The 11,564-nt window shown below is 40.9% G+C and overlaps 1 protein-coding gene across 13 annotated transcripts in view; it reads right to left on the reverse strand.

Moving 5' to 3' along the window:
* The window catches only part of PCGF5 (polycomb group ring finger 5), a 113,571-nt gene that overhangs the window by 100,801 nt on the left and 1,206 nt on the right, over window positions 1-11,564 (reverse strand). The window lies entirely within an intron of this gene.

Below are 11,564 nucleotides of genomic sequence, written 5' to 3' on the forward strand. Positions count from 1 at the left end.
GCAACTGAACTGGAATCTGCAATGAAATGCCATCCAGAGTGATATGTGTGTGCACGGTGAAGTGTGAGACGCACTGACCTAGAACAGACTTGCTCTATGTGGGCAAGCTCTGAATAAGACTGATTGATGGGCTGAATCAATCCCTCACCTTAAAGGTCACACTCTGACCCCAGCGTACAAATGTATTAAATGTAAAGTACTTGCTCAGAAACCAGCCAGGACAGCTCCTTACACCATGGACATGCTGCAAGAGGCAAGTCTTCCACCGCATGGTGCGGGGCACTGGCCTGACGTGAAATGGTCACAAGCAGATCTCTGACGTCTGATTCACAAGAGCAGCTGAATCTATGAAGGCAGGGAATGGGGCTGGGGAAAGGTACAAAGGAAAGTAACTATGCCTGTAATTATTGATAATAAAAAAAATCGAAAGTTAGATTAAAAAGTTCTTCCCTGAGGTCTAAACTTTCTCATCCACACAACAAACATTTCTCCTTTAAGGTATACAAAATCTCTTGTGATCAAAGTCTAGTTCAACAAGACCTCTAACCTTGGGAAATTACATCATTCTGAAATTCCTTCATCTCTTGCTTGCTAATCTCCTTCTAAGAATTCCCTCACAGAAAACTAGAGAGTTATACAAACTGTTGGTGATCCCAGGTGCTAGTGGTGAACATCTGGTCAACCACAGCTGGGACTATCAGGGGCCAAACCTAGGGGAGATAAAAGAACTTGAAGGCAACCTGAGGATGCAGTGAATTTAGGCACCAGAGGCAATACCAAATGTAAAGAAATAACAAAATGTCATTAAGTTCAAATTTACTTGAGCTCTAAAATTACTCTATCAGAAATGCAAGATAAGACCATCAATTTAATTAGTTTCTTCAAAACAAAAGGACACAATATTGGCTTTCTGTATAGCCATTCTCACTATTCAGGCATCCAAATGACCTCTCCCATGTCTCTTTCTGTTCTCCTACTCTTCTGACCCCAAACAGACCACACTGGTTCAGAATTGAGAGAGAGAGAAAATCAGACTGAAGCAGAAGCAGTGAGAGAGGACAGGAAGAAAAGAAGAAACATTTAAGCAGCAGAAGCAAGGGTATTTAAACTACTTGGCTGGGAGTCAGCCCTCCCTACACATCAGGGTTCTTTGAAAAGTTACGGATCCCCTGGGGCCCACCCAAAGCCAAAGAAGCCAGAATCACAGGAAGGCTGGAGTCATCTGAATTTTTTTAAAGCTCCCTCAAATGATTGTGAGACACAGTGATTCCAGAGGACTGGAGTCAGTCCTGAGGGAGGAGTCTAACTTTGAAACAATGTTTCTTAACTTTTAATGTATATTTTTAAGCTCCGATTCCATGTAAATCATTCTCTAATGTACTTATTAGCACTGGATTACTGTATTTTCTTACAAGTTTGGTCAATATCAGTTCAGTTCAGTTGCTCAGTCATGTCTGACCCTTTGTGACCCCATGAACTGCAGCACGCCAGGCCTCCCTGTCCATCACCAACTCCCGGAGTCTATCCAAACCCATGTCCATCGAGTCGGTGATGCCATCCAGCCATCTCATCCTCCACTGTCCCCTTCTCCTCCTGACCCCAATCTTTCCCAGCATTAGGGTCTTTTCCAATGAGTCAACTCTTCGCATGAGGTGGCCAAAGTATTGGAGTTTCAGCTTCAACATCAGTCCTTCCAATGAACACCCAGGACTGATCTCCTTTAGGATGGACTGGTTGGATCTCCTTGCAGTCAAAGGGACTCTCAAGAGTCTTCTCCAACACCACAGTTCAAAAGCATCACTTCTTTGGTGCTCAGCTTTCTTCACCGTCCAATTCTTACATCCATACATGACTACTGGAAAAACCATAGTCTTGACTAAACGGACCTTTGTTGGCAAAGTAATGTCTCTGCTTTTAAATATGCTATCTAGGTTGGTCATAACCTTCCTTCCAAGGAGTAAGCATCTTTTAATTTCATGGCTGCAATCACCATCTGCAGTGATTTTGGAGCCCCCCAAAAATAGTCTGACACTGTTTCCCCATCTATTTCCCATGAGTGATGGGACCAGATGCCATGATCTTAGTTTTCTGAATGTTGAGCTTTAAGTCAACTTTTTCACTCTCCTCTTTCACTTTCATCAAGAGGCTCTTTAGTTCTTCTTCACTTTCTGCCTTAAGGGTGGTGTCATCCGCATATCTGAGGTTATTGATATTTCTCCCGGCAATCTTGATTCCAGCTTGTGTTTCTTCCAGCCCAGCGTTTCTCATGATGTACTCTGCATATAAGTTAAATAAGCAGGGTGACAATATACAGCCTCGACGTACTCCTTTTCCTATTTGGAACCAGTCTGTTGTTCCATGTCCAGTTCTAACTGTTGCAAATTACTACCAGGCTTAAAATGAAAACACAGCAGTAATCTCTCTTACATCTCCACTCACCCCCAAACTAACTTGCCAAAGGCAATCTACTCTAAAAATATTTAACTATTTCTCTTTTGATATTTTTTAATTTTATATTCCTAAACAACATGCTTATACTGACATTTCTTGATTTACTTTTGACTTTCATTTAGTAATTAATAAAATTACCAATGTCTTATTAGATACTGGCTTATCCTCTCCCAGACTCCTATGATAGAGTGAAGTCCATATTTTCCCCCAAATCTCTGGTAGTATGTATGGTCAGGGTTAATAAGGTATGTGTCTCAGTACATTGCACCAGTCACTATTAAAATACTTTCACACCAGCTGGTAAATGACTGCTACTTGAGCTTCTCTTAGGCCCTTCCAGGGACCCTCTCCTGTCCCCATTATCCAGCAAACAAAAGGCTAACGTCTGATACAGGAGGGAGCTTTTAAAGCAATTCTCAGTCCATATGAGAACCTATGTTCTGATGGGCTACCAGTTATGAAATATTTTGAATATTTTCCCTAGGTGTGGCCACGTGATTAAATTTTTGCCACTGGAATATGAGGGAAAGTGATCTCTGCCACTTGCAGGCTTGAACTTGAAACCTTTGCCCATCATTGCTCTTTCCCATTCCTGCGAGCTGGAGTGCAGACAGGCTACAATCAAGTGCTAACCACTCACACAGGTGAGGACAATGCCTTAGATTCTAAGGCTCAGAGGATGGCAGAGTCACAAGGTGGAAGGAACCTGGGTTCCTAAAGAACTGCATGGAGCAGAGACATCAACCCAACATGAAATGCTCATCCATGAACTGTCACCAGAAGTAAAAATAAATCTCACTCTATGTGCTTTTTCTTGTAAGACCATTTAATTTTTCTGGAGTTTATAATTGCCCTTTATTTTCCCCACTTAATAGGTCTTATGAATCAATAATTTATACCAAATGCTCCATAGGAAATGGAAGGTCCCACTGAGGAATATCCCACGCTTGGTCAGATGTACCAGAGCATCTGTTGGTTTTGTTTTTGTTTTCATTTGGACACTGGCTGCTGAAGTACATCCTCCTGTTCTGAGCTGGACTGGCTTCTCTCCAGGCCTGCTGCACTACTGCCACCTTGAAATTTCACTGTCATCCTAGAATTCCCCTGTGTTTGACTCTGTTTCCAGAAAACTGTATATTATTCTTTCTTCATTGATACCCACCTTTTTATATTGATCCATAACTTCCTATAAAAAGATGCATAGAAAATAAACTTTTGAGACATTTCACATGCACAAAATATCCATATTGTATCTCCTACTTGATAGTTTGTTTGAAATTCTAGACTGAAAATAATTTCCCTCAGAATTCTGAAAGAATGAATCCATTGTTTCTTAGCTGCCATTCAAATCTACAAATATATGTCTTCCAGTTCTGGGAAAATAGCTTGTAATATGTCTTTGGTAATTTCTTCTCCTTTACTTTTCCCTGTAATTTTTAAAAAAAATTTTGCTTATTTTAATTAATTTTCATTTTATTTTTTATTTTTGTAGTCTCTCTGGAACTCTTATTAATATGATATAACACATGACCAACCGACTAACTCTTTTTTCCTTCTTTTTCTATTTCTGCTTTTACTTCTACTTTTTCTTCTGGTCCTTCAAATGATTTTTGCCATCTTATTTTTAATTAAGACCTATCTCTTATTGTCTAATTATTACCTTATAGCCCTGTTCCTATTTCATTAGTTACGGGTGGATTGGTTTTGATTATTTCCATTTTCTTATCATTGCATTTGTTTCCTCCATGATTTTTTTTCTCATTTGTTCTGGTTCCTGCCTTTTCATTGCTGAATGGTTTCTTCAAACATCTCATATTCACTGACTTTAAATGGCAACCCACTCCAGTATTCTTGCCTGGAAAATTCCATTGACAGAGGAGCCTGGGGGGCTACAGTCCATGTGGTCACAAAGAGCCAGACACGATTGAGTGTGCACACACACTAAAAACCTAGCTGTAAGTTCCATGTTCATAGAACAGAAGGAGTAGGGTAGTTGACTAGTAGTTGGCTCACCATAGGAAGAATGGGTAGTAAGTTTTCTCAGTGGAAGAAAATATCAGTATATGTAGATCTTTTTTTTTGGGGGGGGGGGTCGTTCATTTTGCCCAGAGAAGAGTCCTTCGATATCCTGCCCAGGTTGGTGATTAACTGGTTACCCTAGGATTGGGAATGAGTTAAAAAGAACACCAGGTCTCACCATTGGGTATGCACAATTTCACTAAATTACTCTGTTTTCAGTTGAGCATTTCACCCTTACCCTCTTTTTTCCTCCCTGTTATCCTTAAATCCAGAGCTGCTAATTTACCTTGATTTCTCCAAAGACAAAATATTCAGGACTTCCTCTTACTACATGGGGTGGGAGAAGCGAACTGTGAGTCTCGTTCCTTTTAGATTTTCAATCAAGCCCTTATTTCCAGTCTCATGCCCTGCTTCAGAGCCTCTAATTCCAGAGCACTTCTGGAATTCTGGGGGATAAATTGGCCATTTCTTCCTAGTTTCTAGTCCCAATCTCCTTTAAGGGCACTTAGTAGCACCTTTCTCCACTACACTAAGTCAGTTGCCACAGGTCTGTCTGATTTTCATCCTCCAAAAGTGTGCTGGTGTCTCCCACCTCTAGTTCACTATCACCGCAACCGTGCTTCAAGAGGGACAGATTAACGTATCTTCAATCCAACAAACTGCTGAATCCCAATAACTCAATCCTAACCATAGAAACTGCCCCCCAAAGATGAGCCTTTCTTTATCAATTTTTGAAACACTCATGGCTTTTCTGTTTTTATAGACACATCGGATTAGCTAAGATACTTTCTCAATTATTGTCATGTTTACCATCAGTTTCTGTCTTAATCATAAAAACATAAAAAACAAAACAGATAATCCTTTTCTGGATACCAAAAAGCTTCTGAATTATTGACTCATTAATTAAGCCTTAAAAGATGGTAGTATTTAGAACACTAGATTATAATGAAGGAAAATACAGGTTGTTTTCATGCAATAAAGCTGTTTTCACTGACTCTTGCCACTTCAGATCTAGCCTATGGTGCCTGAACTGAAAGGTATTTGCCTTGATAATGTTCAAGTATTTCCAAGAAGACCTTTGACTACTGTACATGAAGTCATCATCAATACTGGAGTCTTAGTTATTTTGCTTCCAAAAACAGGCAAAGGAGGAATGATCAGAATATTTAAAAAATAATTGGGCAAGTTAAGTTTTCTCACATCCAAAGGATTACAATCTGAGGGTTCTAAACCTGAAGATTATGATCTTTAAAGCTGAAAACTCAGGACTTATCCAAAACACTAAATTCACAGTTATAAGAAATAACTACCAAGTAAAACACTAATGTTACATTTTTGATCTAATTCCACTTAAAGAAGCACATATTTTGGACCTGTCAATGTTTCTGACTGCCTCCTGCTACTACTCATAACTTCCCTGAAAAGAAAACCAAGCACGTAACAAAAAAGATTTCTGTGCAGGGGTGGGTGGGGAATGAAACTGTCCTATTTCTTGAGCTGGGAGGTAGTTCCATGGATGTTCACTTTCTAAATAATTCATTGAAGTAGACATTTACATTTCAAAAGTTACATATATGTTATCTTTTACAGTTAAATACCTTTTTAGCAGTTAAAAGAGAAATAGATAAAAAGGCAAATTTTTCGTTTGTCATAAATGCAGTGCTTTAATCACACTTGGCCAGAGCTGTTATACACACTGATGTGGCTAAAGGTAGAAAAATCACCACGATTCACCTTCAGTGCCTAAACCAGGGTCCCACCGAAATTCAGTAGTCATCTCAGTTGTTTTATTTGAAACACTTTACTTTTAAAAAATTCTTAAACTTCAGAATGTACCTTTTATCCCACACGGTAATGTTGATATCTTACATGTGTATGACACTATTTATTTGCAAAGCTCTTACTTTCGCCTCAAATACCTGGGAGACAGAACGGGCTTCGTGTTCTCCCATGCTGCAGATGAGGAAGCTGAGGCACATAATAGTTAATTAGTAAGGTCACTAACAGTGACAGGATCAGGACAAACTCCAAGTGCCATATGTCCAATCAAAGGCTCCTTCAACATTTTATGAGGACAAAGAACTTTCCACTTTGAACTCAAAAACAGATTATCAAAGCTGGTGGTCTCTGTGATGGTACCAGTGAGTTTCTGGAGGTTCCTGAGAGAGGGAGGAGAGAACAACTTGGCATGGCTGTGAAATCAACTAACTAAGGACTATGCTCACACCTTCTGAGTCATTTCACTCACTTCTGGTTAACATAAAAATGCACCTGCTGCCTCAGAAGCTAGTTTAACTCCAACATAAACACGAAAGTTATGAGTGGTCTATAACCGGGGTTTCAAGGGGAACAAATGCCTGTCTGATACTCACAGGGTTTCAAAAGGGGGGAGGGACGGGGATAATCCCCATCCACACCTGTCTTCTTCCCCTACACCATGCTTTCTCCATGGAGGTGGAGCCACTTATTTGGTTGGTTGGTGACACCACGGCTCTATCTCCCAGTCTACAAATGTATGGAGTTTCCCTATCAGAGAGATCGGGCATGAGAGATTTGGCCTCGTCTCTTTGCCTGAACAGTGAAAGGCAGAAATGGGTGTTTCTGCTCTGCAGCCTCACACGTTCCATCCAGTAGGCTGTTCCATAGTCTAGCCTAGAGTATACACAGTTCATAAGACCATTTTGGGCTTCCCACTGAGCTGTGTCTTCCAGCCTAGTCTTCATCAATAATAAATTTTTTGACGATCTGCTGCTTCTCATCTATTTTTTAATTGGTAGGAAAGAAGGGGTGCTTTCCACAGATCCTCCTCAGAGATGCCATCACCTGCCTTTCAGTTAGAAGTCAGAGACTGTGGACATGACTCCACAGCCCTCCTCAGTGGGTTTCTGTGCTCACAAACACAGGTGCTCTAGAAGCAGTAGGCAAGCTGTATGGTGAGGAAGCATTCTAAGACTTTGTTCAGTGGATACTTTATTGCTCCTTCTACCCTGGAGGGCAACACTAATCTGAAATTCAGGGGTTCTGATTCTTTCCAGAGAAACTCTGCCACACACACGCCTGTGATCTGGGGTGGGTCTTAGTTTTCCTAGAAAGTCTTTAAAAGATTTTAGCTTCCTCATCTTTTAAATGAAGGAATAACTTCCCTCTTTTAAGATGCTTCCAACTTTATGAACTAAAAGCTCAGAAAGGCTTTAATAAATGTATTCCACAATTTTAAAAACGTGTGTGTGTGTGTGTGTGTGTGTGTGTGTGTCATTTGACACCCTGGCCTCATAGTTCCTGAAGATAGTGAAATTCTACCTTATGCTTGTGTCATTTCACCATCCTCAGGTTCAGCGACACTCTGAATTCACATCACTGCTCATTACTGATCTCTCCATCACGATGAGCTACTGCAAAAGTCCTCCACAGGCCCTTCACCACCCAGCCCCGGACACCCTCCCCCTACACTCCAATCTTCCCTTTCTTTCACTCTTGCTGAACCTGCCACTACACATTCCACTCTCACATCTCCAGCTCTTTCTCCCAGTCCATCAACACTAGTTTCACTAGCCTTCCTCCTCAACCCAGGATCCATATGGAGCTGGCAGTTTCCATGATACTCACACCATCTCCACTTCCAATTTTCTGAGTATTGCTGGAGAAAAATCATAAATACAGGGAATACTCGTCATATCACAAGGCTAAGGTAAAGGCCTCTTAGCAACTTGTCAGGTCCTCCTCACCACCATTGGCTCTTGTCATGCTCAGATCCATTCCAAATCTTTTCCCCCTCCTCTACCTCCCAGCTTTACCTCTCACTCTCAATATACTCTCAGCCAAGAAACTGGTCTCCTGTTTTTTTTTTCTTTTTAAAAAAAGAGGAACCAACCCATTTCAAATGCAATCGCACTCCCTCCAAGCTTCCAATTTTCTTCTTTCAATCTCAGTTTCTTCTCGCCTTCATTTAATCTTTCCCCCTCCACGTCACATGTTTTTCCATGAATAAACACCTTTGTCATGATCAAATGATTATTCAAAAGGGGACTTTGTTTTAGAATAAAAACAGGCATTACTTGTCCAACTAATTATAATATTTGTCCAAATACTATCCTACAACTGAACTGGGATGACAGATGTGAACTGAGACCGTCTTGGGTAATCCAATGCGTGGTCACCTTCTCCAGCTCCTTTCCCTTCTGCTCCAGGAGCACTAACTTGGTATACTAACCACCTTCCCATTCCCCTCCTCCCAGGCCAATCACCAGTTCTGTAGCTGAGAAAACTGACGCTTTAAGAAATTAAGTTGTTCTCTTGGTCATATAAATCAGAAGTCAAAATATAACTTTTCATTTATTAAGGGCCTAGTGTACACAAGGTAATTTACATGCATTATCCCAGTCTTACAACAGTCCCTTCAAGGTAGGCAGTACTACCCCCATTCAGAAATGAGAACATTCAAAAAGGTTAAGTAACTTGCTACAGAGAGCCCTGCTTGTCAAGGACACAGCTGAGCTTCGGCCTCAACTCTGGCTGAGAAGTCTAGACTTTTCTATTTTTTTTTTTTAAATTGGAGGATAATTGTTTTACAATACTGTGTTAGTTTCTTTCGTACATCAACATGGACATATGAGGCATACATATGTCCCCTCCCTCGTGAACCTCCCTCCCTGTGGCAAAGGCAAGACCTTTATCAGGTGTCCTGAAACAGCCTTCGACTGTTTCTTCAGTGAATAATTATGCCAACTAAGCAAGTGCATACATTACAAGTTTTAAGCCATCTTACTTGAAATTTTGGAGGCATGAAAATTAAGCAACAGCTTCACTACCATAAAAGTTCTAAGGTTAATTACTGCCAACATCCTGACTTTCTTGACAAAAACATCTTTAATTGGAAAAGATACATGTTTTCCTGCTTTCTCAATTTTTAAATATATTTTTTAACTTAAAATACATTTGTCCAACCACATGCAACAAATATGTGTTGACCCCTTGGATGTCCAATGCACAGGGGAGGGTACAAAGTTGAATACGACATCATTTCACTCTGAGAGTTCACCAGTAAGAGGCAGAGAATCCACTAACCACAGGGACCACTCATCCCTAACTATGGGAGCTCTGGCTGATTCAAGGACTTCCAACAAGAAGTCAAGATGTTTGATTCTAATCCCAGTCCTGCTCCCCAGGCAAGTCATCCCACTATGCCTTAGTTTCCTCAGTAAAGGAACTGATAAAAAGGAATGAATCACGCCAGCCAACTTTAAGGTCCCTTTTAGCTTTAAAATTCTATTATGTCTGAGCTCACTCTTGAGATTACACTATTACAGAAAAGGAACTGCTGGAAGCCCACTCTTCTCTGGCAGTGAATTAGAAAGAACTGGGTTCTGAGAAGATTCCTACAATGTAAAGCTAACTAATATGCCTCCAAAGTTTGTCATTTATAATCAAAAAGTTTGCTAAAGTTTTTCCTGAAGGGAGGTAGTATGAAGCACAACATTCGAATCCTTCTTCCATTATATCACTGACATATTATAGTTTTAATTCTTTACAATTCATTTAAAGTATTCAAATTAAAATATACTTTAAAATAACTCCTATCTACTCTCCTATGGAGTTAAGCTATGGACACTAACAACAACAGAGCTGAGGCCCCTGCAGAGACGGAAATCTTGTATTCATTCAGTTAAATACATCATATGAAGTGCTACCTACTAGGGACCATCCCAAACTATGATAAATTTGAGTTTGGTGCACAGGCAGTGGAGAGGGAGGAATACAGAAATCAGTATTTCAAATACCATTGGCAACATATAGTACTGTGGGAATTGACTTTGCCAATTTCCTTTCAATATCCTCTACTTCTCAACTAGCACAGGTAATACTTTTAATCATCCATTAACCTCTACAGTTACACTTTCTTGTGACAAGGCTCCACATGCCTTATCTTTCTTTATACTCCGCATCTTAGGATATACAGCTCAAATCCACCTTGTGCTGTAATTTAACACCACAGAGGAGGAAATGAATCAACCAAAAGAAAATTGGAAGAAAAAAGTTAGAACTGTCCCATCTTAGTGCCTTGCCCACAAAAAGGTTACAGTTAAGTTCAACAGTCAAGACAGACTCACCAAGAAATCAGGGAAAAGGAATTTATTCATTCACTAGTCAACAAATCCTGAGTGCCTACTATGCCAGGCACTGTTCCAGGTACTAGAGTTACAGCAGTAACAAACCAGGGGAAAACTCCCGCCATAGTAGAGCTTACCTTCTAGTGCGGAGGGACAGGACTTAAAGAACACCCAAAGAAAACCCTTTCAGATAGTGATTAAGTTCTATGAAGAAAATAAAATAGGCCTGGGGGTGGTCCCTGGGGTGAGGGGTGAGAGGCCACTTAAGTTAATCAAGAGGGCCTTGCTGAGTAAATGCCATTTGAGTTGAGTTCTAAATGATGAGAAAACTTTACTCAATCTTAAAAGCGTAGGGTGCGGTGGGAAGCAGTCAAGTTAGTCTTGAAGGGTGGTCACAGTGGTCAAAATTTCTGAATTAATGGTAAACTAGGTTCCTTGCAGGATTTGGCTTAAAAAAAAAAAAAAAAAAAGCCCTAAACCTAAGCCTTTAAGTAGAACCCCTCTACTTAGGAACTACTTATTTTTAAGATCCACTAACTTTTAAACTTTCTGCTAATTACCCTGGCGGTACTTAAGTAGAGGCAATTTCTAGAAGGATGTCTTTAGAGTCCAAAACCTCACTTGACACCATGCAGATTCTAATGAGAGGACCCACACCTGCAGCGAACCAGTGCTCTCCACCGACTCATTAACTCAGCCAGGTGGAATCTCGCAACTCTTCTAAGAACGGGAAACAAGCCTCGGGAAATCTGGGCAAACTGACACCCCTCCCCTCTAAAGTTCTCCCAAACTGCGGGAGGAGGAGAGAAAAATAAATCCCACCCTTTTGCATTCTCTCCCCCCGCCCCGCCCCCGGCCCTCCAGGCGTCACCGCCGCGGAAGGGCCGCGTTCCCTAGGGCAGAGGCACACGGCGAGTACGCGCGGGGTGTACCGCGCATGAATCATCGGCGCCCGGTCCGCGGGCCGATGATTCATTCACCGCCCCG

This window comes from Giraffa tippelskirchi, chromosome 2 (assembly GCF_054371585.1).
Source record: "Giraffa tippelskirchi isolate mGirTip1 chromosome 2, T2T-mGirTip1v1.2.pri, whole genome shotgun sequence".
Classification (NCBI taxonomy): Eukaryota; Metazoa; Chordata; class Mammalia; order Artiodactyla; family Giraffidae; genus Giraffa; species Giraffa tippelskirchi.